This window comes from Ambystoma mexicanum, chromosome 13 (genome assembly GCF_040938575.1).
Source record: "Ambystoma mexicanum isolate Mex_15411 chromosome 13, UKY_AmexF1_1, whole genome shotgun sequence".
Taxonomy (NCBI): Eukaryota; Metazoa; Chordata; class Amphibia; order Caudata; family Ambystomatidae; genus Ambystoma; species Ambystoma mexicanum.
In genome coordinates this window covers 357,944,477-357,969,060 of record NC_090938.1, presented here as the reverse complement: position 1 = coordinate 357,969,060, position 24,584 = coordinate 357,944,477, and the positions used below count along the sequence as shown (strand labels likewise).

Sequence of the window (24,584 nt, the reverse complement as noted above, 5' to 3'; positions counted from 1 at the left end):
GGATTAGTGTTGTGAACCCTCCAGGAGCTCTTGTTATATTTTTCTGAACTTCAACTTGATGTGTTTATCTATCAATGGCCGGGTAAGGAAGAACGAGTCAACGATCTTGTTTCTATTATGACAAACATGATCTATTTTTCACTGACTTTGCACCACCATTGTTTTATCTCTTCTTTAAGCATGGGACTCGAGCACCGTTCCCAAACAGACGAGGTGGCCGAGTGGTTAAGGCGATGGACTGCTAATCCATTGTGCTCTGCACGCGTGGGTTCGAATCCCACCTTCGTCGTATTTTTTCTTTATAGTCTGCATTTAAACATAGACCAAAGTCTTTCAACCTCCCTGTGAAAGACAGGAATGAGTACAGATATGGAAATAGAGATGTAAAAATAAGTTCATTGGTGCAGGCGGAGAATGAAATTAGTCAAAGACTTTCCTCGTAGGTTTCCATTCTTTACTATTATAGGAGCCAAAATCAGCGCAGTTAGTAAACTCCCAAGCTTACATCCCAAATTCTTTTTTCTTTTAGTTGTCTGCCTTTTACATGTTCATTTTGCCATCATTCTGACCTGCTATCTAAACTCATGAACCTGTTCAGCATCCTACTCAATACATACATACCCGTAAAAGTACATACCCAAACGCATACCGACAATGTATCACCAACATAAGCACACACGCTTTCGCAAATCAGATGTATGATGACGTACTGAACACATGCAGAGATATACAGCCATTTTTACACAACCAGAAATTCATATACCTGGAGATCTACCTAGGTAAAACCCATGGTTTCTTTGCACTTTCTGTTGTTGGCTGTGAGCAAGCAGCAGGTGGCCTTGTAGCTCAGTGGCAGAGCACTGGTCTCGTAAACCAGGGGTCATGAGTTCAAACCTCATCAGGGCCTCGGGCGGATTATTTTCAAAAAGCACGGGGAAGAGAAGCCAGAGTTGCACCATCTACAGAGAACCTTTTATGACGGGATGCATCCTCATAATTGAAGTCTTCCACAGAAGGAGTGAAATAGAGTTCGAGAGGAAGGCCTAATGTTTTCAGGCAAAGACTGACAAAAACCTTGCAATGTCGCATGTAGCTGCTTTGGTGAAAAGACTGTTCAAGTACACAATGCAACGGAGGGGTGTTCCCCATCTCCATACAATCATCTCTTTGATAATGTAAACGTGCCAGGCGTGTTGAAAGACAAAGACAGACACAACCGCACATACCAGTTGAAGAAAGACAGCCAGCAAACACATTTGTATAGAGGTAAGCAAGCCTCAATTAGAGATGTGAGTCCCTCCGTTTCTGCGGGAGTCCACAAGTTTAATAAAAAATGAACACATATCTTTCATGTTCTAATGATTACCAATCTTTCTGATTAGCTCTGCATAGCTCCAATGGCTATGTGTGTGTGTGTGTGTGTATGTGCCCGTGTGTGTAGGGGAAGGGGTCGGTAGATGTGTTCACGCAGAGCAAGTTGCATACATCGCCAACAGCCATTCTCTCCTGCTCCTGTGCATCCAGTTCGGAAGCGAACCCACCCAATTGTTCTATATGTCTGCTACCCTGACCGCATTCACACATCATTGGCTATTAGTATGCAGCTTGTGGGCGCTGTCAATGGGATATAAGCACCATTCCCCATGTCTGCAATAGCTAGACCAGATTCTGAGGTATGATGAGCAGGGGTCCAGGCACTTCGCCTGACGAACGCCTGACAAACGCTGGGCTTAGCCCTGCCGGGCCTAGCCCTGAGGGGCCTAACTGGGCATGGCCCTGTGTAAGGTAGGGTGAGCAGGGGACCACTTGCAACTAACCTTCGGCACCAATCAGGCATGGAGAGGTCTGTGCAAATGCCCAGCCCTTTAGCAATCTCGATCTGCAAAACCTTCAACTCCTAATTCTCATGGCTCCCAGAAGCCCTAGCCCATATGCAAATGAGGCGAGTTCCTATCAGCATCCTTGTTCTGCTTGATTTTATCAAAGTGACTGCCTGATTAGTGAAAGGGTATTTATTCTCAGAGGTTTGCTTCAAAGGCGATAATGCAGTAAATAGACAACATTATTCTTTGTAAGTTGATATTGTCTCCTGGATCCTACTCCAGTAACCCTTTTTCTACCTTTACAAATGTCTTCCGTAAGTGGTGCTCAGCAGAAAATGGAGTATAATAACAGTTGACATTTTTTATTTTCTGTTCTATTTTCAAAAACCCTCCGTAGCTGTATTTAAAGCGCAAACACCCCATAAATAACTTGCAATGAGTATTCCATGTCTAAAAGGCAGAGGAGCTGTCATACAACATTAACTGACAATCAAGGAAACCTTGAGGTGAACCAAAAAATGTCCAGAACATTTATTGGTTCAATAATTCAGTTTTGAGGTGAATTAGTAAAAAGTTCCAAAGTTGCTCCAGGTGAGGCTTGAACTCACAACCTCGGCATTGCTCACTGCATGTACTGCTGTATAAGTACCGCGCGCTAACCGATTGCGCCACTGGAGCTGCTGTGTTTTGGTTTTCGACATGAAACTACACCCACAAACACACACACAAGTGTACAAAAGCACCCACAAGCTCTGGCATTGTCTTTTTAGCTGACACCAAATTATGGGTGCCTTGTAGTGCCCATATTGTGCCACTGGAGCTTACCTTTTAGCCTGATATACACTTTGCCACTGATGTTCAGCCAATGGTGCAGTCAAATGTCCCTTCTACATTTTTGTCATGCTGCAGGCAGTGCCACTGGAGCCAGCATGATGCTCTTCCTCATATTCAACACGTGTCAATTGAAACACCTCCCAATGTCATCTTGGCGATGCCTATAAACACCCCAGGACTTTGATGAATTTTTCTCAACAGCAAGTGAGGCAGTTTTCCTGCAAACGGCTGGATGTACCTCAACAAGGAACGCATTGTGGTTCTATTTTGAAGATGTTTGTGTTATTACCTGTAAAGACTTGAATGCCTAACATAATCCCTGTAGACGAGGTGGCCGAGTGGTTAAGGCGATGGACTGCTAATCTGCTGTACACGCGTGGTTTCGAATCCCACCTTTGTCGATTTTAACTTTTGAAATCTTTTTTAAACATCTGCATTGCTCTAAGCACCATTGCCATTGGCTTTCAAAGAACATACAGACAAAAGTGAAAATATGCATGTTAGTTGATTAAGAAGGACACAAACAAGGTTGTCGTGTTACTGGCAGGAATGCAATCTGCTGTGCTTGACTACCCTTTGAGCCAGAATCCGGATAGAAATTTAAAAAAGCAAAGGTAATATCCATATTGTCTCTCTGCTGCCATGTACATGTTTTTTTCAACTTTCACGCATCACATCTCCTCATTAGTCACCCTAAAATTGCACGGAATACGCACAAATTAGCTGCTCCTCAAAAAATCGGCCAGAAAAAAACAGGTCAAATCACAATCATATACATACATTCTCACACACCCTTCAAATATGTCCACCCAGTAAACATCATGTTGTGTGCTCGTTGTGTTGCTGTTATGCGTCGTAACCTGAGGGGCTCTGTAGCTCAGTGGCAGAGCACTGGTCTTGTAAACCAGGGGTCGTGAGTTCGATCCTCATCAGGGCCTCCAAATGGTAATTTTCTTGAACATTGTTGAATAGGAACTGATATTGCACATTGTACCTGTGCAACCTTTTACCAATGGATTCGGGCCTATAACAAAGCCACAAGCGCAAGGTGTCTGAATAGTCTGTGGGGAAGGTCGGCTTTCTGGACCTAATTTCTTCAAGAAAAAGACCTTGATAATCTTGTGATGACAGATGCAGATGATCACGGTGAAGCCCTTACTCTATTGAACAGTACAGCGGTTCTGGGTTGCACGCCTTTCTCTATTTTCAGGGACGTTGATGTGGCAAAATTTAATTGGAAAAGGGTTATTGCCATCACTCACTATTTAAATTCAATGACATCACAGGAAGCAGCAGCATCTGAACTTTGATCTTGGCTGGAAACGTTGAATGATGCCAAACACTGGGAAACTGGAGCTTGCGTTATGCTGGTTTTACTACTAATGGTGTGCCATACGGAAGCTCAAGCACCTTCCTCTGGATTAGTGTTGTGAACCCTCCAGGAGCTCTTGTTATATTTTTCTGAACTTCAACTTGATGTGTTTATCTATCAATGGCCGGGTAAGGAAGAACGAGTCAACGATCTTGTTTCTATTATGACAAACATGATCTATTTTTCACTGACTTTGCACCACCATTGTTTTATCTCTTCTTTAAGCATGGGACTCGAGCACCGTTCCCAAACAGACGAGGTGGCCGAGTGGTTAAGGCGATGGACTGCTAATCCATTGTGCTCTGCACGCGTAGGTTCGAATCCCACCTTCGTCGTATTTTTTCTTTATAGTCTGCATTTAAACATAGACCAAAGTCTTTCAACCTCCCTGTGAAAGACAGGAATGAGTACAGATATGGAAATAGAGATGTAAAAATAAGTTCATTGGTGCAGGCGGAGAATGAAATTAGTCAAAGACTTTCCTCGTAGGTTTCCATTCTTTACTATTATAGGAGCCAAAATCAGCGCAGTTAGTAAACTCCCAAGCTTACATCCCAAATTCTTTTTTCTTTTAGTTGTCTGCCTTTTACATGTTCATTTTGCCATCATTCTGACCTGCTATCTAAACTCATGAACCTGTTCAGCATCCTACTCAATACATACATACCCGTAAAAGTACATACTCAAACGCATACCGACAATGTATCACCAACATAAGCACACACGCTTTCGCAAATCAGATGTATGATGACGTACTGAACACATGCAGAGATATACAGCCATTTTTACACAACCAGAAATTCATATACCTGGAGATCTACCTAGGTCAAACCCATGGTTTCTTTGCACTTTCTGTTGTTGGCTGTGAGCAAGCAGCAGGTGGCCTTGTAGCTCAGTGGCAGAGCACTGGTCTCGTAAACCAGGGGTCATGAGTTCAAACCTCATCAGGGCCTCGGGCGGATTATTTTCAAAAAGCACGGGGAAGAGAAGCCAGAGTTGCACCATCTACAGAGAACCTTTTATGACGGGATGCATCCTCATAATTGAAGTCTTCCACAGAAGGAGTGAAATAGAGTTCGAGAGGAAGGCCTAATGTTTTCAGGCAAAGACTGACAAAAACCTTGCAATGTCGCATGTAGCTGCTTTGGTGAAAAGACTGTTCAAGTACACAATGCAACGGAGGGGTGTTCCCCATCTCCATACAATCATCTCTTTGATAATGTAAACGTGCCAGGCGTGTTGAAAGACAAAGACAGACACAACCGCACATACCAGTTGAAGAAAGACAGCCAGCAAACACATTTGTATAGAGGTAAGCAAGCCTCAATTAGAGATGTGAGTCCCTCCGTTTCTGCGGGAGTCCACAAGTTTAATAAAAAATGAACACATATCTTTCATGTTCTAATGATTACCAATCTTTCTGATTAGCTCTGCATAGCTCCAATGGCTATGTGTGTGTGTGTGTGTGTATGTGCCCGTGTGTGTAGGGGAAGGGGTCGGTAGATGTGTTCATGCAGAGCAAGTTGCATACATCGCCAACAGCCATTCTCTCCTGCTCCTGTGCATCCAGTTCGGAAGCGAACCCACCCAATTGTTCTATATGTCTGCTACCCTGACCGCATTCACACATCATTGGCTATTAGTATGCAGCTTGTGGGCGCTGTCAATGGGATATAAGCACCATTCCCCATGTCTGCAATAGCTAGACCAGATTCTGAGGTATGATGAGCAGGGGTCCAGGCACTTCGCCTGACGAACGCCTGACAAACGCTGGGCTTAGCCCTGCCGGGCCTAGCCCTGAGGGGCCTAACTGGGCATGGCCCTGTGTAAGGTAGGGTGAGCAGGGGACCACTTGCAACTAACCTTCGGCACCAATCAGGCATGGAGAGGTCTGTGCAAATGCCCAGCCCTTTAGCAATCTCGATCTGCAAAACCTTCAACTCCTAATTCTCATGGCTCCCAGAAGCCCTAGCCCATATGCAAATGAGGCGAGTTCCTATCAGCATCCTTGTTCTGCTTGATTTTATCAAAGTGACTGCCTGATTAGTGAAAGGGTATTTATTCTCAGAGGTTTGCTTCAAAGGCGATAATGCAGTAAATAGACAACATTATTCTTTGTAAGTTGATATTGTCTCCTGGATCCTACTCCAGTAACCCTTTTTCTACCTTTACAAATGTCTTCCGTAAGTGGTGCTCAGCAGAAAATGGAGTATAATAACAGTTGACATTTTTTATTTTCTGTTCTATTTTCAAAAACCCTCCGTAGCTGTATTTAAAGCGCAAACACCCCATAAATAACTTGCAATGAGTATTCCATGTCTAAAAGGCAGAGGAGCTGTCATACAACATTAACTGACAATCAAGGAAACCTTGAGGTGAACCAAAAAATGTCCAGAACATTTATTGGTTCAATAATTCAGTTTTGAGGTGAATTAGTAAAAAGTTCCAAAGTTGCTCCAGGTGAGGCTTGAACTCACAACCTCGGCATTGCTCACTGCATGTACTGCTGTATAAGTACCGCGCGCTAACCGATTGCGCCACTGGAGCTGCTGTGTTTTGGTTTTCGACATGAAACTACACCCACAAACACACACACAAGTGTACAAAAGCACCCACAAGCTCTGGCATTGTCTTTTTAGCTGACACCAAATTATGGGTGCCTTGTAGTGCCCATATTGTGCCACTGGAGCTTACCTTTTAGCCTGATATACACTTTGCCATTGATGTTCAGCCAATGGTGCAGTCAAATGTCCCTTCTACATTTTTGTCATGCTGCAGGCAGTGCCACTGGAGCCAGCATGATGCTCTTCCTCATATTCAACACGTGTCAATTGAAACACCTCCCAATGTCATCTTGGCGATGCCTATAAACACCCCAGGACTTTGATGAATTTTTCTCAACAGCAAGTGAGGCAGTTTTCCTGCAAACGGCTGGATGTACCTCAACAAGGAACGCATTGTGGTTCTATTTTGAAGATGTTTGTGTTATTACCTGTAAAGACTTGAATGCCTAACATAATCCCTGTAGACGAGGTGGCCGAGTGGTTAAGGCGATGGACTGCTAATCTGCTGTACACGCGTGGTTTCGAATCCCACCTTTGTCGATTTTAACTTTTGAAATCTTTTTTAAACATCTGCATTGCTCTAAGCACCATTGCCATTGGCTTTCAAAGAACATACAGACAAAAGTGAAAATATGCATGTTAGTTGATTAAGAAGGACACAAACAAGGTTGTCGTGTTACTGGCAGGAATGCAATCTGCTGTGCTTGACTACCCTTTGAGCCAGAATCCGGATAGAAATTTAAAAAAGCAAAGGTAATATCCATATTGTCTCTCTGCTGCCATGTACATGTTTTTTTCAACTTTCACGCATCACATCTCCTCATTAGTCACCCTAAAATTGCACGGAATACGCACAAATTAGCTGCTCCTCAAAAAATCGGCCAGAAAAAAACAGGTCAAATCACAATCATATACATACATTCTCACACACCCTTCAAATATGTCTACCCAGTAAACATCATGTTGTGTGCTCGTTGTGTTGCTGTTATGCGTCGTAACCTGAGGGGCTCTGTAGCTCAGTGGCAGAGCACTGGTCTTGTAAACCAGGGGTCGTGAGTTCGATCCTCATCAGGGCCTCCAAATGGTAATTTTCTTGAACATTGTTGAATAGGAACTGATATTGCACATTGTACCTGTGCAACCTTTTACCAATGGATTCGGGCCTATAACAAAGCCACAAGCGCAAGGTGTCTGAATAGTCTGTGGGGAAGGTCGGCTTTCTGGACCTAATTTCTTCAAGAAAAAGACCTTGATAATCTTGTGATGACAGATGCAGATGATCACGGTGAAGCCCTTACTCTATTGAACAGTACAGCGGTTCTGGGTTGCACGCCTTTCTCTATTTTCAGGGACGTTGATGTGGCAAAATTTAATTGGAAAAGGGTTATTGCCATCACTCACTATTTAAATTCAATGACATCACAGGAAGCAGCAGCATCTGAACTTTGATCTTGGCTGGAAACGTTGAATGATGCCAAACACTGGGAAACTGGAGCTTGCGTTATGCTGGTTTTACTACTAATGGTGTGCCATACGGAAGCTCAAGCACCTTCCTCTGGATTAGTGTTGTGAACCCTCCAGGAGCTCTTGTTATATTTTTCTGAACTTCAACTTGATGTGTTTATCTATCAATGGCCGGGTAAGGAAGAACGAGTCAACGATCTTGTTTCTATTATGACAAACATGATCTATTTTTCACTGACTTTGCACCACCATTGTTTTATCTCTTCTTTAAGCATGGGACTCGAGCACCGTTCCCAAACAGACGAGGTGGCCGAGTGGTTAAGGCGATGGACTGCTAATCCATTGTGCTCTGCACGCGTGGGTTCGAATCCCACCTTCGTCGTATTTTTTCTTTATAGTCTGCATTTAAACATAGACCAAAGTCTTTCAACCTCCCTGTGAAAGACAGGAATGAGTACAGATATGGAAATAGAGATGTAAAAATAAGTTCATTGGTGCAGGCGGAGAATGAAATTAGTCAAAGACTTTCCTCGTAGGTTTCCATTCTTTACTATTATAGGAGCCAAAATCAGCGCAGTTAGTAAACTCCCAAGCTTACATCCCAAATTCTTTTTTCTTTTAGTTGTCTGCCTTTTACATGTTCCTTTTGCCATCATTCTGACCTGCTATCTAAACTCATGAACCTGTTCAGCATCCTACTCAATACATACATACCCGTAAAAGTACATACTCAAACGCATACCGACAATGTATCACCAACATAAGCACACACGCTTTCGCAAATCAGATGTATGATGACGTACTGAACACATGCAGAGATATACAGCCATTTTTACACAACCAGAAATTCATATACCTGGAGATCTACCTAGGTAAAACCCATGGTTTCTTTGCACTTTCTGTTGTTGGCTGTGAGCAAGCAGCAGGTGGCCTTGTAGCTCAGTGGCAGAGCACTGGTCTCGTAAACCAGGGGTCATGAGTTCAAACCTCATCAGGGCCTCGGGCGGATTATTTTCAAAAAGCACGGGGAAGAGAAGCCAGAGTTGCACCATCTACAGAGAACCTTTTATGACGGGATGCATCCTCATAATTGAAGTCTTCCACAGAAGGAGTGAAATAGAGTTCGAGAGGAAGGCCTAATGTTTTCAGGCAAAGACTGACAAAAACCTTGCAATGTCGCATGTAGCTGCTTTGGTGAAAAGACTGTTCAAGTTCACAATGCAACGGAGGGGTGTTCCCCATCTCCATACAATCATCTCTTTGATAATGTAAACGTGCCAGGCGTGTTGAAAGACAAAGACAGACACAACCGCACATACCAGTTGAAGAAAGACAGCCAGCAAACACATTTGTATAGAGGTAAGCAAGCCTCAATTAGAGATGTGAGTCCCTCCGTTTCTGCGGGAGTCCACAAGTTTAATAAAAAATGAACACATATCTTTCATGTTCTAATGATTACCAATCTTTCTGATTAGCTCTGCATAGCTCCAATGGCTATGTGTGTGTGTGTGTGTGTATGTGCCCGTGTGTGTAGGGGAAGGGGTCGGTAGATGTGTTCACGCAGAGCAAGTTGCATACATCGCCAACAGCCATTCTCTCCTGCTCCTGTGCATCCAGTTCGGAAGCGAACCCACCCAATTGTTCTATATGTCTGCTACCCTGACCGCATTCACACATCATTGGCTATTAGTATGCAGCTTGTGGGCGCTGTCAATGGGATATAAGCACCATTCCCCATGTCTGCAATAGCTAGACCAGATTCTAAGGTATGATGAGCAGGGGTCCAGGCACTTCGCCTGACGAACGCCGGGCTTAGCCCTGCCGGGCCTAGCCCTGAGGGGCCTAACTGGGCATGGCCCTGTGTAAGGTAGGGTGAGCAGGGGACCACTTGCAACTAACCTTCGGCACCAATCAGGCATGGAGAGGTCTGTGCAAATGCCCAGCCCTTTAGCAATCTCGATCTGCAAAACCTTCAACTCCTAATTCTCATGGCTCCCAGAAGCCCTAGCCCATATGCAAATGAGGCGAGTTCCTATCAGCATCCTTGTTCTGCTTGATTTTATCAAAGTGACTGCCTGATTAGTGAAAGGGTATTTATTCTCAGAGGTTTGCTTCAAAGGCGATAATGCAGTAAATAGACAACATTATTCTTTGTAAGTTGATATTGTCTCCTGGATCCTACTCCAGTAACCCTTTTTCTACCTTTACAAATGTCTTCCGTAAGTGGTGCTCAGCAGAAAATGGAGTATAATAACAGTTGACATTTTTTATTTTCTGTTCTATTTTCAAAAACCCTCCGTAGCTGTATTTAAAGCGCAAACACCCCATAAATAACTTGCAATGAGTATTCCATGTCTAAAAGGCAGAGGAGCTGTCATACAACATTAACTGACAATCAAGGAAACCTTGAGGTGAACCAAAAAATGTCCAGAACATTTATTGGTTCAATAATTCAGTTTTGAGGTGAATTAGTAAAAAGTTCCAAAGTTGCTCCAGGTGAGGCTTGAACTCACAACCTCGGCATTGCTCACTGCATGTACTGCTGTATAAGTACCGCGCGCTAACCGATTGCGCCACTGGAGCTGCTGTGTTTTGGTTTTCGACATGAAACTACACCCACAAACACACACACAAGTGTACAAAAGCACCCACAAGCTGTGGCATTGTCTTTTTAGCTGACACCAAATTATGGGTGCCTTGTAGTGCCCATATTGTGCCACTGGAGCTTACCTTTTAGCCTGATATACACTTTGCCACTGATGTTCAGCCAATGGTGCAGTCAAATGTCCCTTCTACATTTTTGTCATGCTGCAGGCAGTGCCACTGGAGCCAGCATGATGCTCTTCCTCATATTCAACACGTGTCAATTGAAACACCTCCCAATGTCATCTTGGCGATGCCTATAAACACCCCAGGACTTTGATGAATTTTTCTCAACAGCAAGTGAGGCAGTTTTCCTGCAAACGGCTGGATGTACCTCAACAAGGAACGCATTGTGGTTCTATTTTGAAGATGTTTGTGTTATTACCTGTAAAGACTTGAATGCCTAACATAATCCCTGTAGACGAGGTGGCCGAGTGGTTAAGGCGATGGACTGCTAATCTGCTGTACACGCGTGGTTTCGAATCCCACCTTTGTCGATTTTAACTTTTGAAATCTTTTTTAAACATCTGCATTGCTCTAAGCACCATTGCCATTGGCTTTCAAAGAACATACAGACAAAAGTGAAAATATGCATGTTAGTTGATTAAGAAGGACACAAACAAGGTTGTCGTGTTACTGGCAGGAATGCAATCTGCTGTGCTTGACTACCCTTTGAGCCAGAATCCGGATAGAAATTTAAAAAAGCAAAGGTAATATCCATATTGTCTCTCTGCTGCCATGTACATGTTTTTTTCAACTTTCACGCATCACATCTCCTCATTAGTCACCCTAAAATTGCACGGAATACGCACAAATTAGCTGCTCCTCAAAAAATCGGCCAGAAAAAAACAGGTCAAATCACAATCATATACATACATTCTCACACACCCTTCAAATATGTCTACCCAGTAAACATCATGTTGTGTGCTCGTTGTGTTGCTGTTATGCGTGGTAACCTGAGGGGCTCTGTAGCTCAGTGGCAGAGCACTGGTCTTGTAAACCAGGGGTCGTGAGTTCGATCCTCATCAGGGCCTCCAAATGGTAATTTTCTTGAACATTGTTGAATAGGAACTGATATTGCACATTGTACCTGTGCAACCTTTTACCAATGGATTCGGGCCTATAACAAAGCCACAAGCGCAAGGTGTCTGAATAGTCTGTGGGGAAGGTCGGCTTTCTGGACCTAATTTCTTCAAGAAAAAGACCTTGATAATCTTGTGATGACAGATGCAGATGATCACGGTGAAGCCCTTACTCTATTGAACAGTACAGCGGTTCTGGGTTGCACGCCTTTCTCTATTTTCAGGGACGTTGATGTGGCAAAATTTAATTGGAAAAGGGTTATTGCCATCACTCACTATTTAAATTCAATGACATCACAGGAAGCAGCAGCATCTGAACTTTGATCTTGGCTGGAAACGTTGAATGATGCCAAACACTGGGAAACTGGAGCTCGCGTGGGTTCGAATCCCACCTTCGTCGTATTTTTTCTTTATAGTCTGCATTTAAACATAGACCAAAGTCTTTCAACCTCCCTGTGAAAGACAGGAATGAGTACAGATATGGAAATAGAGATGTAAAAATAAGTTCATTGGTGCAGGCGGAGAATGAAATTAGTCAAAGACTTTCCTCGTAGGTTTCCATTCTTTACTATTATAGGAGCCAAAATCAGCGCAGTTAGTAAACTCCCAAGCTTACATCCCAAATTCTTTTTTCTTTTAGTTGTCTGCCTTTTACATGTTCCTTTTGCCATCATTCTGACCTGCTATCTAAACTCATGAACCTGTTCAGCATCCTACTCAATACATACATACCCGTAAAAGTACATACTCAAACGCATACCGACAATGTATCACCAACATAAGCACACACGCTTTCGCAAATCAGATGTATGATGACGTACTGAACACATGCAGAGATATACAGCCATTTTTACACAACCAGAAATTCATATACCTGGAGATCTACCTAGGTAAAACCCATGGTTTCTTCGCACTTTCTGTTGTTGGCTGTGAGCAAGCAGCAGGTGGCCTTGTAGCTCAGTGGCAGAGCACTGGTCTCGTAAACCAGGGGTCATGAGTTCAAACCTCATCAGGGCCTCGGGCGGATTATTTTCAAAAAGCACGGGGAAGAGAAGCCAGAGTTGCACCATCTACAGAGAACCTTTTATGACGGGATGCATCCTCATAATTGAAGTCTTCCACAGAAGGAGTGAAATAGAGTTCGAGAGGAAGGCCTAATGTTTTCAGGCAAAGACTGACAAAAACCTTGCAATGTCGCATGTAGCTGCTTTGGTGAAAAGACTGTTCAAGTTCACAATGCAACGGAGGGGTGTTCCCCATCTCCATACAATCATCTCTTTGATAATGTAAACGTGCCAGGCGTGTTGAAAGACAAAGACAGACACAACCGCACATACCAGTTGAAGAAAGACAGCCAGCAAACACATTTGTATAGAGGTAAGCAAGCCTCAATTAGAGATGTGAGTCCCTCCGTTTCTGCGGGAGTCCACAAGTTTAATAAAAAATGAACACATATCTTTCATGTTCTAATGATTACCAATCTTTCTGATTAGCTCTGCATAGCTCCAATGGCTATGTGTGTGTGTGTGTGTGTATGTGCCCGTGTGTGTAGGGGAAGGGGTCGGTAGATGTGTTCACGCAGAGCAAGTTGCATACATCGCCAACAGCCATTCTCTCCTGCTCCTGTGCATCCAGTTCGGAAGCGAACCCACCCAATTGTTCTATATGTCTGCTACCCTGACCGCATTCACACATCATTGGCTATTAGTATGCAGCTTGTGGGCGCTGTCAATGGGATATAAGCACCATTCCCCATGTCTGCAATAGCTAGACCAGATTCTGAGGTATGATGAGCAGGGGTCCAGGCACTTCGCCTGACGAACGCCGGGCTTAGCCCTGCCGGGCCTAGCCCTGAGGGGCCTAACTGGGCATGGCCCTGTGTAAGGTAGGGTGAGCAGGGGACCACTTGCAACTAACCTTCGGCACCAATCAGGCATGGAGAGGTCTGTGCAAATGCCCAGCCCTTTAGCAATCTCGATCTGCAAAACCTTCAACTCCTAATTCTCATGGCTCCCAGAAGCCCTAGCCCATATGCAAATGAGGCGAGTTCCTATCAGCATCCTTGTTCTGCTTGATTTTATCAAAGTGACTGCCTGATTAGTGAAAGGGTATTTATTCTCAGAGGTTTGCTTCAAAGGCGATAATGCAGTAAATAGACAACATTATTCTTTGTAAGTTGATATTGTCTCCTGGATCCTACTCCAGTAACCCTTTTTCTACCTTTACAAATGTCTTCCGTAAGTGGTGCTCAGCAGAAAATGGAGTATAATAACAGTTGACATTTTTTATTTTCTGTTCTATTTTCAAAAACCCTCCGTAGCTGTATTTAAAGCGCAAACACCCCATAAATAACTTGCAATGAGTATTCCATGTCTAAAAGGCAGAGGAGCTGTCATACAACATTAACTGACAATCAAGGAAACCTTGAGGTGAACCAAAAAATGTCCAGAACATTTATTGGTTCAATAATTCAGTTTTGAGGTGAATTAGTAAAAAGTTCCAAAGTTGCTCCAGGTGAGGCTTGAACTCACAACCTCGGCATTGCTCACTGCATGTACTGCTGTATAAGTACCGCGCGCTAACCGATTGCGCCACTGGAGCTGCTGTGTTTTGGTTTTCGACATGAAACTACACCCACAAACACACACACAAGTGTACAAAAGCACCCACAAGCTGTGGCATTGTCTTTTTAGCTGACACCAAATTATGGGTGCCTTGTAGTGCCCATATTGTGCCACTGGAGCTTACCTTTTAGCCTGATATACACTTTGCCACTGATGTTCAGCCAATGGTGCAGTCAAATGTCCCTTCTACATTTTTGTCATGCTGCAGGCAGTGCCACTGGAGCCAGCATGATGCTCTTCCTCATATTCAACACGTGTCAATTGAAACACCTCCCAATGTCATCTTGGCGATGCCTATAAACACCCCAGGACTTTGATGAATTTTTCTCAACAGCAAGTGAGGCAGTTTTCCTGCAAACGGCTGGATGTACCTCAACAAGGAACGCATTGTGGTTCTATTTTGAAGATGTTTGTGTTATTACCTGTAAAGACTTGAATGCCTAACATAATCCCTGTAGACGAGGTGGCCGAGTGGTTAAGGCGATGGACTGCTAATCTGCTGTACACGCGTGGTTTCGAATCCCACCTTTGTCGATTTTAACTTTTGAAATCTTTTTTAAACATCTGCATTGCTCTAAGCACCATTGCCATTGGCTTTCAAAGAACATACAGACAAAAGTGAAAATATGCATGTTAGTTGATTAAGAAGGACACAAACAAGGTTGTCGTGTTACTGGCAGGAATGCAATCTGCTGTGCTTGACTACCCTTTGAGCCAGAATCCGGATAGAAATTTAAAAAAGCAAAGGTAATATCCATATTGTCTCTCTGCTGCCATGTACATGTTTTTTTCAACTTTCACGCATCACATCTCCTCATTAGTCACCCTAAAATTGCACGGAATACGCACAAATTAGCTGCTCCTCAAAAAATCGGCCAGAAAAAAACAGGTCAAATCACAATCATATACATACATTCTCACACACCCTTCAAATATGTCTACCCAGTAAACATCATGTTGTGTGCTCGTTGTGTTGCTGTTATGCGTGGTAACCTGAGGGGCTCTGTAGCTCAGTGGCAGAGCACTGGTCTTGTAAACCAGGGGTCGTGAGTTCGATCCTCATCAGGGCCTCCAAATGGTAATTTTCTTGAACATTGTTGAATAGGAACTGATATTGCACATTGTACCTGTGCAACCTTTTACCAATAGATTCGGGCCTATAACAAAGCCACAAGCGCAAGGTGTCTGAATAGTCTGTGGGGAAGGTCGGCCTTCTGGACCTAATTTCTTCAAGAAAAAGACCTTGATAATCTTGTGATGACAGATGCAGATGATCACGGTGAAGCCCTTACTCTATTGAACAGTACAGCGGTTCTGGGTTGCACGCCTTTCTCTATTTTCAGGGACGTTGATGTGGCAAAATTTAATTGGAAAAGGGTTATTGCCATCACTCACTATTTAAATTCAATGACATCACAGGAAGCAGCAGCATCTGAACTTTGATCTTGGCTGGAAACGTTGAATGATGCCAAACACTGGGAAACTGGAGCTTGCGTTATGCTGGTTTTACTACTAATGGTGTGCCATACGGAAGCTCAAGCACCTTCCTCTGGATTAGTGTTGTGAACCCTCCAGGAGCTCTTGTTATATTTTTCTGAACTTCAACTTGATGTGTTTATCTATCAATGGCCGGGTAAGGAAGAACGAGTCAACGATCTTGTTTCTATTATGACAAACATGATCTATTTTTCACTGACTTTGCACCACCATTGTTTTATCTCTTCTTTAAGCATGGGACTCGAGCACCGTTCCCAAACAGACGAGGTGGCCGAGTGGTTAAGGCGATGGACTGCTAATCCATTGTGCTCTGCACGCGTGGGTTCGAATCCCACCTTCGTCGTATTTTTTCTTTATAGTCTGCATTTAAACATAGACCAAAGTCTTTCAACCTCCCTGTGAAAGACAGGAATGAGTACAGATATGGAAATAGAGATGTAAAAATAAGTTCATTGGTGCAGGCGGAGAATGAAATTAGTCAAAGACTTTCCTCGTAGGTTTCCATTCTTTACTATTATAGGAGCCAAAATCAGCGCAGTTAGTAAACTCCCAAGCTTACATCCCAAATTCTTTTTTCTTTTAGTTGTCTGCCTTTTACATGTTCCTTTTGCCATCATTCTGACCTGCTATCTAAACTCATGAACCTGTTCAGCATCCTACTCAATACATACATACCCGTAAAAGTACATACTCAAACGCATACCGACAATGTATCACCAACATAAGCACACACGCTTTCGCAAATCAGATGTATGATGACGTACTGAACACATGCAGAGATATACAGCCATTTTTACACAACCAGAAATTCATATACCTGGAGATCTACCTAGGTAAAACCCATGGTTTCTTTGCACTTTCTGTTGTTGGCTGTGAGCAAGCAGCAGGTGGCCTTGTAGCTCAGTGGCAGAGCACTGGTCTCGTAAACCAGGGGTCATGAGTTCAAACCTCATCAGGGCCTCGGGCGGATTATTTTCAAAAAGCACGGGGAAGAGAAGCCAGAGTTGCACCATCTACAGAGAACCTTTTATGACGGGATGCATCCTCATAATTGAAGTCTTCCACAGAAGGAGTGAAATAGAGTTCGAGAGGAAGGCCTAATGTTTTCAGGCAAAGACTGACAAAAACCTTGCAATGTCGCATGTAGCTGCTTTGGTGAAAAGACTGTTCAAGTTCACAATGCAACGGAGGGGTGTTCCCCATCTCCATACAATCATCTCTTTGATAATGTAAACGTGCCAGGCGTGTTGAAAGACAAAGACAGACACAACCGCACATACCAGTTGAAGAAAGACAGCCAGCAAACACATTTGTATAGAGGTAAGCAAGCCTCAATTAGAGATGTGAGTCCCTCCGTTTCTGCGGGAGTCCACAAGTTTAATAAAAAATGAACACATATCTTTCATGTTCTAATGATTACCAATCTTTCTGATTAGCTCTGCATAGCTCCAATGGCTATGTGTGTGTGTGTGTGTGTATGTGCCCGTGTGTGTAGGGGAAGGGGTCGGTAGATGTGTTCACGCAGAGCAAGTTGCATACATCGCCAACAGCCATTCTCTCCTGCTCCTGTGCATCCAGTTCGGAAGCGAACCCACCCAATTGTTCTATATGTCTGCTACCCTGACCGCATTCACACATCATTGGCTATTAGTATGCAGCTTGTGGGCGCTGTCAATGGGATATAAGCACCATTCCCCATGTCTGCAATAGCTAGACCAGATTCTGAGGTATGATGAGCAGGGGTCCAGGCACTTCGCCTGACGAACGCCGGGCTTAGCCTTGCCGGGCCTAGCCCTGAGGGGCCTAACTGGGCATGGCCCTGTGTAAGGTAGGGTGAGCAGGGGACCACTTGCAACTAACCTTCGGCACCAATCAGGCATGGAGAGGTCTGTGCAAATGCCCAGCCCTTTAGCAATCTCGATCTGCAAAACCTTCAACTCCTAATTCTCATGGCTCCCAGAAGCCCTAGCCCATATGCAAATGAGGCGAGTTCCTATCAGCATCCTTGTTCTGCTTGATTTTATCAAAGTGACTGCCTGATTAGTGAAAGGGTATTTATTCTCAGAGGTTTGCTTCAAAGGCGATAATGCAGTAAATAGACAACATTATTCTTTGTAAGTTGATATTGTCTCCTGGATCCTACTCCAGTAACCCTTTTTCTACCTTTACAAATGTCTTCCGTAAGTGGTGCTCAGCAGAAAATGGAGTATAATAACAGTTGACATTTTTTATTTTCTGTTCTATTTTCAAAAACCCTCCGTAGCTGTATTTAAAGCGCAAACACCCCATAAATAACTTGCAATGAGTATTCCATGTCTAAAAGGCAGAGGAGCTGTCATACAACATTAACTGACAATCAAGGAAACCTTGAGGTGAACCAAAAAATGTCCAGAACATTTATTGGTTCAATAATTCAGTTTTGAGGTGAATTAGTAAAAAGTTCCAAAGTTGCTCCAGGTGAGGCTTGAACTCACAACCTCGGCATTGCTCACTGCATGTACTGCTGTATAAGTACCGCGCGCTAACCGATTGCGCCACTGGAGCTGCTGTGTTTTGGTTTTCGACATGAAACTACACCCACAAACACACACACAAGTGTACAAAAGCACCCACAAGCTGTGGCATTGTCTTTTTAGCTGACACCAAATTATGGGTGCCTTGTAGTGCCCATATTGTGCCACTGGAGCTTACCTTTTAGCCTGATATACACTTTGCCACTGATGTTCAGCCAATGGTGCAGTCAAATGTCCCTTCTACATTTTTGTCATGCTGCAGGCAGTGCCACTGGAGCCAGCATGATGCTCTTCCTCATATTCAACACGTGTCAATTGAAACACCTCCCAATGTCATCTTGGCGATGCCTATAAACACCCCAGGACTTTGATGAATTTTTCTCAACAGCAAGTGAGGCAGTTTTCCTGCAAACGGCTGGATGTACCTCAACAAGGAACGCATTGTGGTTCTATTTTGAAGATGTTTGTGTTATTACCTGTAAAGACTTGAATGCCTAACATAATCCCTGTAGACGAGGTGGCCGAGTGGTTAAGGCGATGGACTGCTAATCTGCTGTACACGCGTGGTTTCGAATCCCACCTTTGTCGATTTTAACTTTTGAAATCTTTTTTAAACATCTGCATTGCTCTAAGCACCATTGCCATTGGCTTTCAAAGAACATACAGACAAAAGTGAAAATATGCATGTTAGTTGATTAAGAAGGACACAAACAAGGTTGTCGTGTTACTGGCAGGAATGCAATCTGCTGTGCTTGACTACCCTTTGAGCCAGAATCCGGATAGAAATTTAAAAAAGCAAAGGTAATATCCATATTGTCTCTCTGCTGCCATGTACATGTTTTTTTCAACTTTCACGCATCACATCTCCTCATTAGTCACCCTAAAATTGCACGGAATACGCACAAATTAGCTGCTCCTCAAAAAATCGGCCAGAAAAAAACAGGTCAAATCACAATCATATACATACATTCTCACACACCCTTCAAATATGTCTACCCAGTAAACATCATGTTGTGTGCTCGTTGTGTTGCTGTTATGCGTGGTAACCTGAGGGGCTCTGTAGCTCAGTGGCAGAGCACTGGTCTTGTAAACCAGGGGTCGTGAGTTCGATCCTCATCAGGGCCTCCAAATGGTAATTTTCTTGAACATTGTTGAATAGGAACTGATATTGCACATTGTACCTGTGCAACCTTTTACCAATGGATTCGGGCCTATAACAAAGCCACAAGCGCAAGGTGTCTGAATAGTCTGTGGGGAAGGTCGGCTTTCTGGACCTAATTTCTTCAAGAAAAAGACCTTGATAATCTTGTGATGACAGATGCAGATGATCACGGTGAAGCCCTTACTCTATTGAACAGTACAGCGGTTCTGGGTTGCACGCCTTTCTCTATTTTCAGGGACGTTGATGTGGCAAAATTTAATTGGAAAAGGGTTATTGCCATCACTCACTATTTAAATTCAATGACATCACAGGAAGCAGCAGCATCTGAACTTTGATCTTGGCTGGAAACGTTGAATGATGCCAAACACTGGGAAACTGGAGCTTGCGTTATGCTGGTTTTACTACTAATGGTGTGCCATACGGAAGCTCAAGCACCTTCCTCTGGATTAGTGTTGTGAACCCTCCAGGAGCTCTTGTTATATTTTTCTGAACTTCAACTTGATGTGTTTATCTATCAATGGCCGGGTAAGGAAGAACGAGTCAACGATCTTGTTTCTATTATGACAAACATGATCTATTTTTCACTGACTTTGCACCACCATTGTTTTATCTCTTCTTTAAGCATGGGACTCGAGCACCGTTCCCAAACAGACGAGGTGGCCGAGTGGTTAAGGCAATGGACTGCTAATCCATTGTGCTCTGCACGCGTGGGTTCGAATCCCACCTTCGTCGTATTTTTTCTTTATAGTCTGCATTTAAACATAGACCAAAGTCTTTCAACCTCCCTGTGAAAGACAGGAATGAGTACAGATATGGAAATAGAGATGTAAAAATAAGTTCATTGGTGCAGGCGGAGAATGAAATTAGTCAAAGACTTTCCTCGTAGGTTTCCATTCTTTACTATTATAGGAGCCAAAATCAGCGCAGTTAGTAAACTCCCAAGCTTACATCCCAAATTCTTTTTTCTTTTAGTTGTCTGCCTTTTACATGTTCCTTTTGCCATCATTCTGACCTGCTATCTAAACTCATGAACCTGTTCAGCATCCTACTCAATACATACATACCCGTAAAAGTACATACTCAAACGCATACCGACAATGTATCACCAACATAAGCACACACGCTTTCGCAAATCAGATGTATGATGACGTACTGAACACATGCAGAGATATACAGCCATTTTTACACAACCAGAAATTCATATACCTGGAGATCTACCTAGGTAAAACCCATGGTTTCTTCGCACTTTCTGTTGTTGGCTGTGAGCAAGCAGCAGGTGGCCTTGTAGCTCAGTGGCAGAGCACTGGTCTCGTAAACCAGGGGTCATGAGTTCAAACCTCATCAGGGCCTCGGGCGGATTATTTTCAAAAAGCACGGGGAAGAGAAGCCAGAGTTGCACCATCTACAGAGAACCTTTTATGACGGGATGCATCCTCATAATTGAAGTCTTCCACAGAAGGAGTGAAATAGAGTTCGAGAGGAAGGCCTAATGTTTTCAGGCAAAGACTGACAAAAACCTTGCAATGTCGCATGTAGCTGCTTTGGTGAAAAGACTGTTCAAGTTCACAATGCAACGGAGGGGTGTTCCCCATCTCCATACAATCATCTCTTTGATAATGTAAACGTGCCAGGCGTGTTGAAAGACAAAGACAGACACAACCGCACATACCAGTTGAAGAAAGACAGCCAGCAAACACATTTGTATAGAGGTAAGCAAGCCTCAATTAGAGATGTGAGTCCCTCCGTTTCTGCGGGAGTCCACAAGTTTAATAAAAAATGAACACATATCTTTCATGTTCTAATGATTACCAATCTTTCTGATTAGCTCTGCATAGCTCCAATGGCTATGTGTGTGTGTGTGTGTGTATGTGCCCGTGTGTGTAGGGGAAGGGGTCGGTAGATGTGTTCACGCAGAGCAAGTTGCATACATCGCCAACAGCCATTCTCTCCTGCTCCTGTGCATCCAGTTCGGAAGCGAACCCACCCAATTGTTCTATATGTCTGCTACCCTGACCGCATTCACACATCATTGGCTATTAGTATGCAGCTTGTGGGCGCTGTCAATGGGATATAAGCACCATTCCCCATGTCTGCAATAGCTAGACCAGATTCTGAGGTATGATGAGCAGGGGTCCAGGCACTTCGCCTGACGAACGCCGGGCTTAGCCCTGCCGGGCCTAGCCCTGAGGGGCCTAACTGGGCATGGCCCTGTGTAAGGTAGGGTGAGCAGGGGACCACTTGCAACTAACCTTCGGCACCAATCAGGCATGGAGAGGTCTGTGCAAATGCCCAGCCCTTTAGCAATCTCGATCTGCAAAACCTTCAACTCCTAATTCTCATGGCTCCCAGAAGCCCTAGCCCATATGCAAATGAGGCGATTTCCTATCAGCATCCTTGTTCTGCTTGATTTTATCAAAGTGACTGCCTGATTAGTGAAAGGGTATTTATTCTCAGAGGTTTGCTTCAAAGGCGATAATGCAGTAAATAGACAACATTATTCTTTGTAAGTTGATATTGTCTCCTGGATCCTACTCCAGTAACCCTTTTTCTACCTTTACAAATGTCTTCCGTAAGTGGTGCTCAGCAGAAAATGGAGTATAATAACAGTTGACATTTTTTATTTTCTGTTCTATTTTCAAAAACCCTCCGTAGCTGTATTTAAAGCGCAAACACCCCATAAATAACTTGCAATGAGTATTCCATGTCTAAAAGGCAGAGGAGCTGTCATACAACATTAACTGACAATCAAGGAAACCTTGAGGTGAACCAAAAAATGTCCAGAACATTTATTGGTTCAATAATTCAGTTTTGAGGTGAATTAGTAAAAAGTTCCAAAGTTGCTCCAGGTGAGGCTTGAACTCACAACCTCGGCATTGCTCACTGCATGTACTGCTGTATAAGTACCGCGCGCTAACCGATTGCGCCACTGGAGCTGCTGTGTTTTGGTTTTCGACATGAAACTACACCCACAAACACACACACAAGTGTACAAAAGCACCCACAAGCTCTGGCATTGTCTTTTTAGCTGACACCAAATTATGGGTGCCTTGTAGTGCCCATATTGTGCCACTGGAGCTTACCTTTTAGCCTGATATACACTTTGCCACTGATGTTCAGCCAATGGTGCAGTCAAATGTCCCTTCTACATTTTTGTCATGCTGCAGGCAGTGCCACTGGAGCCAGCATGATGCTCTTCCTCATATTCAACACGTGTCAATTGAAACACCTCCCAATGTCATCTTGGCGATGCCTATAAACACCCCAGGACTTTGATGAATTTTTCTCAACAGCAAGTGAGGCAGTTTTCTTGCAAACGGCTGGATGTACCTCAACAAGCAGCGCATTGTGGTTCTATTTTGAAGATGTTTGTGTTATTACCTGTAAAGACTTGAATGCCTAACATAATCCCTGTAGACGAGGTGGCCGAGTGGTTAAGGCGATGGACTGCTAATCTGCTGTACACGCGTGGTTTCGAATCCCACCTTTGTCGATTTTAACTTTTGAAATCTTTTTTAAACATCTGCATTGCTCTAAGCACCATTGCCATTGGCTTTCAAAGAACATACAGACAAAAGTGAAAATATGCATGTTAGTTGATTAAGAAGGACACAAACAAGGTTGTCGTGTTACTGGCAGGAATGCAATCTGCTGTGCTTGACTACCCTTTGAGCCAGAATCCGGATAGAAATTTAAAAAAGCAAAGGTAATATCCATATTGTCTCTCTGCTGCCATGTACATGTTTTTTTCAACTTTCACGCATCACATCTCCTCATTAGTCACCCTAAAATTGCACGGAATACGCACAAATTAGCTGCTCCTCAAAAAATCGGCCAGAAAAAAACAGGTCAAATCACAATCATATACATACATTCTCACACACCCTTCAAATATGTCTACCCAGTAAACATCATGTTGTGTGCTCGTTGTGTTGCTGTTATGCGTCGTAACCTGAGGGGCTCTGTAGCTCAGTGGCAGAGCACTGGTCTTGTAAACCAGGGGTCGTGAGTTCGATCCTCATCAGGGCCTCCAAATGGTAATTTTCTTGAACATTGTTGAATAGGAACTGATATTGCACATTGTACCTGTGCAACCTTTTACCAATGGATTCGGGCCTATAACAAAGCCACAAGCGCAAGGTGTCTGAATAGTCTGTGGGGAAGGTCGGCTTTCTGGACCTAATTTCTTCAAGAAAAAGACCTTGATAATCTTGTGATGACAGATGCAGATGATCACGGTGAAGCCCTTACTCTATTGAACAGTACAGCGGTTCTGGGTTGCACGCCTTTCTCTATTTTCAGGGACGTTGATGTGGCAAAATTTAATTGGAAAAGGGTTATTGCCATCACTCACTATTTAAATTCAATGACATCACAGGAAGCAGCAGCATCTGAACTTTGATCTTGGCTGGAAACGTTGAATGATGCCAAACACTGGGAAACTGGAGCTTGCGTTATGCTGGTTTTACTACTAATGGTGTGCCATACGGAAGCTCAAGCACCTTCCTCTGGATTAGTGTTGTGAACCCTCCAGGAGCTCTTGTTATATTTTTCTGAACTTCAACTTGATGTGTTTATCTATCAATGGCCGGGTAAGGAAGAACGAGTCAACGATCTTGTTTCTATTATGACAAACATGATCTATTTTTCACTGACTTTGCACCACCATTGTTTTATCTCTTCTTTAAGCATGGGACTCGAGCACCGTTCCCAAACAGACGAGGTGGCCGAGTGGTTAAGGCGATGGACTGCTAATCCATTGTGCTCTGCACGCGTGGGTTCGAATCCCACCTTCGTCGTATTTTTTCTTTATAGTCTGCATTTAAACATAGACCAAAGTCTTTCAACCTCCCTGTGAAAGACAGGAATGAGTACAGATATGGAAATAGAGATGTAAAAATAAGTTCATTGGTGCAGGCGGAGAATGAAATTAGTCAAAGACTTTCCTCGTAGGTTTCCATTCTTTACTATTATAGGAGCCAAAATCAGCGCAGTTAGTAAACTCCCAA

The 24,584-nt window shown here is 43.5% G+C and overlaps 24 non-coding genes across 24 annotated transcripts; 18 read left to right on the top strand and 6 right to left on the bottom strand.

Moving 5' to 3' along the window:
• The first annotated feature begins 207 nt into the window (after positions 1–207).
• Positions 208–289, top strand: TRNAS-GCU (transfer RNA serine (anticodon GCU)). The gene has a single exon. It is a non-coding gene; the product is annotated as a tRNA-Ser (tRNA).
• Positions 290–835: 546 nt separating this feature from the next.
• Positions 836–907, top strand: TRNAT-CGU (transfer RNA threonine (anticodon CGU)). Its single transcript has one exon. It is a non-coding gene; the product is annotated as a tRNA-Thr (tRNA).
• Positions 908–2,406: 1,499 nt separating this feature from the next.
• TRNAI-UAU (transfer RNA isoleucine (anticodon UAU)) lies at positions 2,407–2,501 on the bottom strand. Its single transcript has 2 exons — positions 2,464–2,501; positions 2,407–2,442 (listed from the first exon to the last, which is right to left on the bottom strand). It is a non-coding gene; the product is annotated as a tRNA-Ile (tRNA).
• Positions 2,502–3,523: 1,022 nt separating this feature from the next.
• Positions 3,524–3,595, top strand: TRNAT-UGU (transfer RNA threonine (anticodon UGU)). Its single transcript has one exon. It is a non-coding gene; the product is annotated as a tRNA-Thr (tRNA).
• A 687-nt stretch (positions 3,596–4,282) lies between these two features.
• On the top strand, positions 4,283–4,364 carry TRNAS-GCU (transfer RNA serine (anticodon GCU)). The gene has a single exon. It is a non-coding gene; the product is annotated as a tRNA-Ser (tRNA).
• Positions 4,365–4,910: 546 nt separating this feature from the next.
• On the top strand, positions 4,911–4,982 carry TRNAT-CGU (transfer RNA threonine (anticodon CGU)). Its single transcript has one exon. It is a non-coding gene; the product is annotated as a tRNA-Thr (tRNA).
• A 1,499-nt stretch (positions 4,983–6,481) lies between these two features.
• Positions 6,482–6,576, bottom strand: TRNAI-UAU (transfer RNA isoleucine (anticodon UAU)). Its single transcript has 2 exons — positions 6,539–6,576; positions 6,482–6,517 (listed from the first exon to the last, which is right to left on the bottom strand). It is a non-coding gene; the product is annotated as a tRNA-Ile (tRNA).
• Positions 6,577–7,598: 1,022 nt separating this feature from the next.
• Positions 7,599–7,670, top strand: TRNAT-UGU (transfer RNA threonine (anticodon UGU)). The gene has a single exon. It is a non-coding gene; the product is annotated as a tRNA-Thr (tRNA).
• Positions 7,671–8,357: 687 nt separating this feature from the next.
• On the top strand, positions 8,358–8,439 carry TRNAS-GCU (transfer RNA serine (anticodon GCU)). Its single transcript has one exon. It is a non-coding gene; the product is annotated as a tRNA-Ser (tRNA).
• A 546-nt stretch (positions 8,440–8,985) lies between these two features.
• On the top strand, positions 8,986–9,057 carry TRNAT-CGU (transfer RNA threonine (anticodon CGU)). Its single transcript has one exon. It is a non-coding gene; the product is annotated as a tRNA-Thr (tRNA).
• A 1,488-nt stretch (positions 9,058–10,545) lies between these two features.
• TRNAI-UAU (transfer RNA isoleucine (anticodon UAU)) lies at positions 10,546–10,640 on the bottom strand. The gene is made up of 2 exons: positions 10,603–10,640; positions 10,546–10,581 (listed from the first exon to the last, which is right to left on the bottom strand). It is a non-coding gene; the product is annotated as a tRNA-Ile (tRNA).
• Positions 10,641–11,662: 1,022 nt separating this feature from the next.
• Positions 11,663–11,734, top strand: TRNAT-UGU (transfer RNA threonine (anticodon UGU)). The gene has a single exon. It is a non-coding gene; the product is annotated as a tRNA-Thr (tRNA).
• Positions 11,735–12,728: 994 nt separating this feature from the next.
• On the top strand, positions 12,729–12,800 carry TRNAT-CGU (transfer RNA threonine (anticodon CGU)). The gene has a single exon. It is a non-coding gene; the product is annotated as a tRNA-Thr (tRNA).
• A 1,488-nt stretch (positions 12,801–14,288) lies between these two features.
• Positions 14,289–14,383, bottom strand: TRNAI-UAU (transfer RNA isoleucine (anticodon UAU)). Its single transcript has 2 exons — positions 14,346–14,383; positions 14,289–14,324 (listed from the first exon to the last, which is right to left on the bottom strand). It is a non-coding gene; the product is annotated as a tRNA-Ile (tRNA).
• A 1,022-nt stretch (positions 14,384–15,405) lies between these two features.
• On the top strand, positions 15,406–15,477 carry TRNAT-UGU (transfer RNA threonine (anticodon UGU)). The gene has a single exon. It is a non-coding gene; the product is annotated as a tRNA-Thr (tRNA).
• Positions 15,478–16,164: 687 nt separating this feature from the next.
• TRNAS-GCU (transfer RNA serine (anticodon GCU)) lies at positions 16,165–16,246 on the top strand. The gene has a single exon. It is a non-coding gene; the product is annotated as a tRNA-Ser (tRNA).
• Positions 16,247–16,792: 546 nt separating this feature from the next.
• On the top strand, positions 16,793–16,864 carry TRNAT-CGU (transfer RNA threonine (anticodon CGU)). Its single transcript has one exon. It is a non-coding gene; the product is annotated as a tRNA-Thr (tRNA).
• Positions 16,865–18,352: 1,488 nt separating this feature from the next.
• On the bottom strand, positions 18,353–18,447 carry TRNAI-UAU (transfer RNA isoleucine (anticodon UAU)). Its single transcript has 2 exons — positions 18,410–18,447; positions 18,353–18,388 (listed from the first exon to the last, which is right to left on the bottom strand). It is a non-coding gene; the product is annotated as a tRNA-Ile (tRNA).
• A 1,022-nt stretch (positions 18,448–19,469) lies between these two features.
• On the top strand, positions 19,470–19,541 carry TRNAT-UGU (transfer RNA threonine (anticodon UGU)). The gene has a single exon. It is a non-coding gene; the product is annotated as a tRNA-Thr (tRNA).
• Positions 19,542–20,228: 687 nt separating this feature from the next.
• On the top strand, positions 20,229–20,310 carry TRNAS-GCU (transfer RNA serine (anticodon GCU)). Its single transcript has one exon. It is a non-coding gene; the product is annotated as a tRNA-Ser (tRNA).
• A 546-nt stretch (positions 20,311–20,856) lies between these two features.
• Positions 20,857–20,928, top strand: TRNAT-CGU (transfer RNA threonine (anticodon CGU)). The gene has a single exon. It is a non-coding gene; the product is annotated as a tRNA-Thr (tRNA).
• Positions 20,929–22,416: 1,488 nt separating this feature from the next.
• TRNAI-UAU (transfer RNA isoleucine (anticodon UAU)) lies at positions 22,417–22,511 on the bottom strand. The gene is made up of 2 exons: positions 22,474–22,511; positions 22,417–22,452 (listed from the first exon to the last, which is right to left on the bottom strand). It is a non-coding gene; the product is annotated as a tRNA-Ile (tRNA).
• Positions 22,512–23,533: 1,022 nt separating this feature from the next.
• TRNAT-UGU (transfer RNA threonine (anticodon UGU)) lies at positions 23,534–23,605 on the top strand. Its single transcript has one exon. It is a non-coding gene; the product is annotated as a tRNA-Thr (tRNA).
• A 687-nt stretch (positions 23,606–24,292) lies between these two features.
• TRNAS-GCU (transfer RNA serine (anticodon GCU)) lies at positions 24,293–24,374 on the top strand. The gene has a single exon. It is a non-coding gene; the product is annotated as a tRNA-Ser (tRNA).
• The last annotated feature ends 210 nt before the right edge of the window (positions 24,375–24,584 follow it).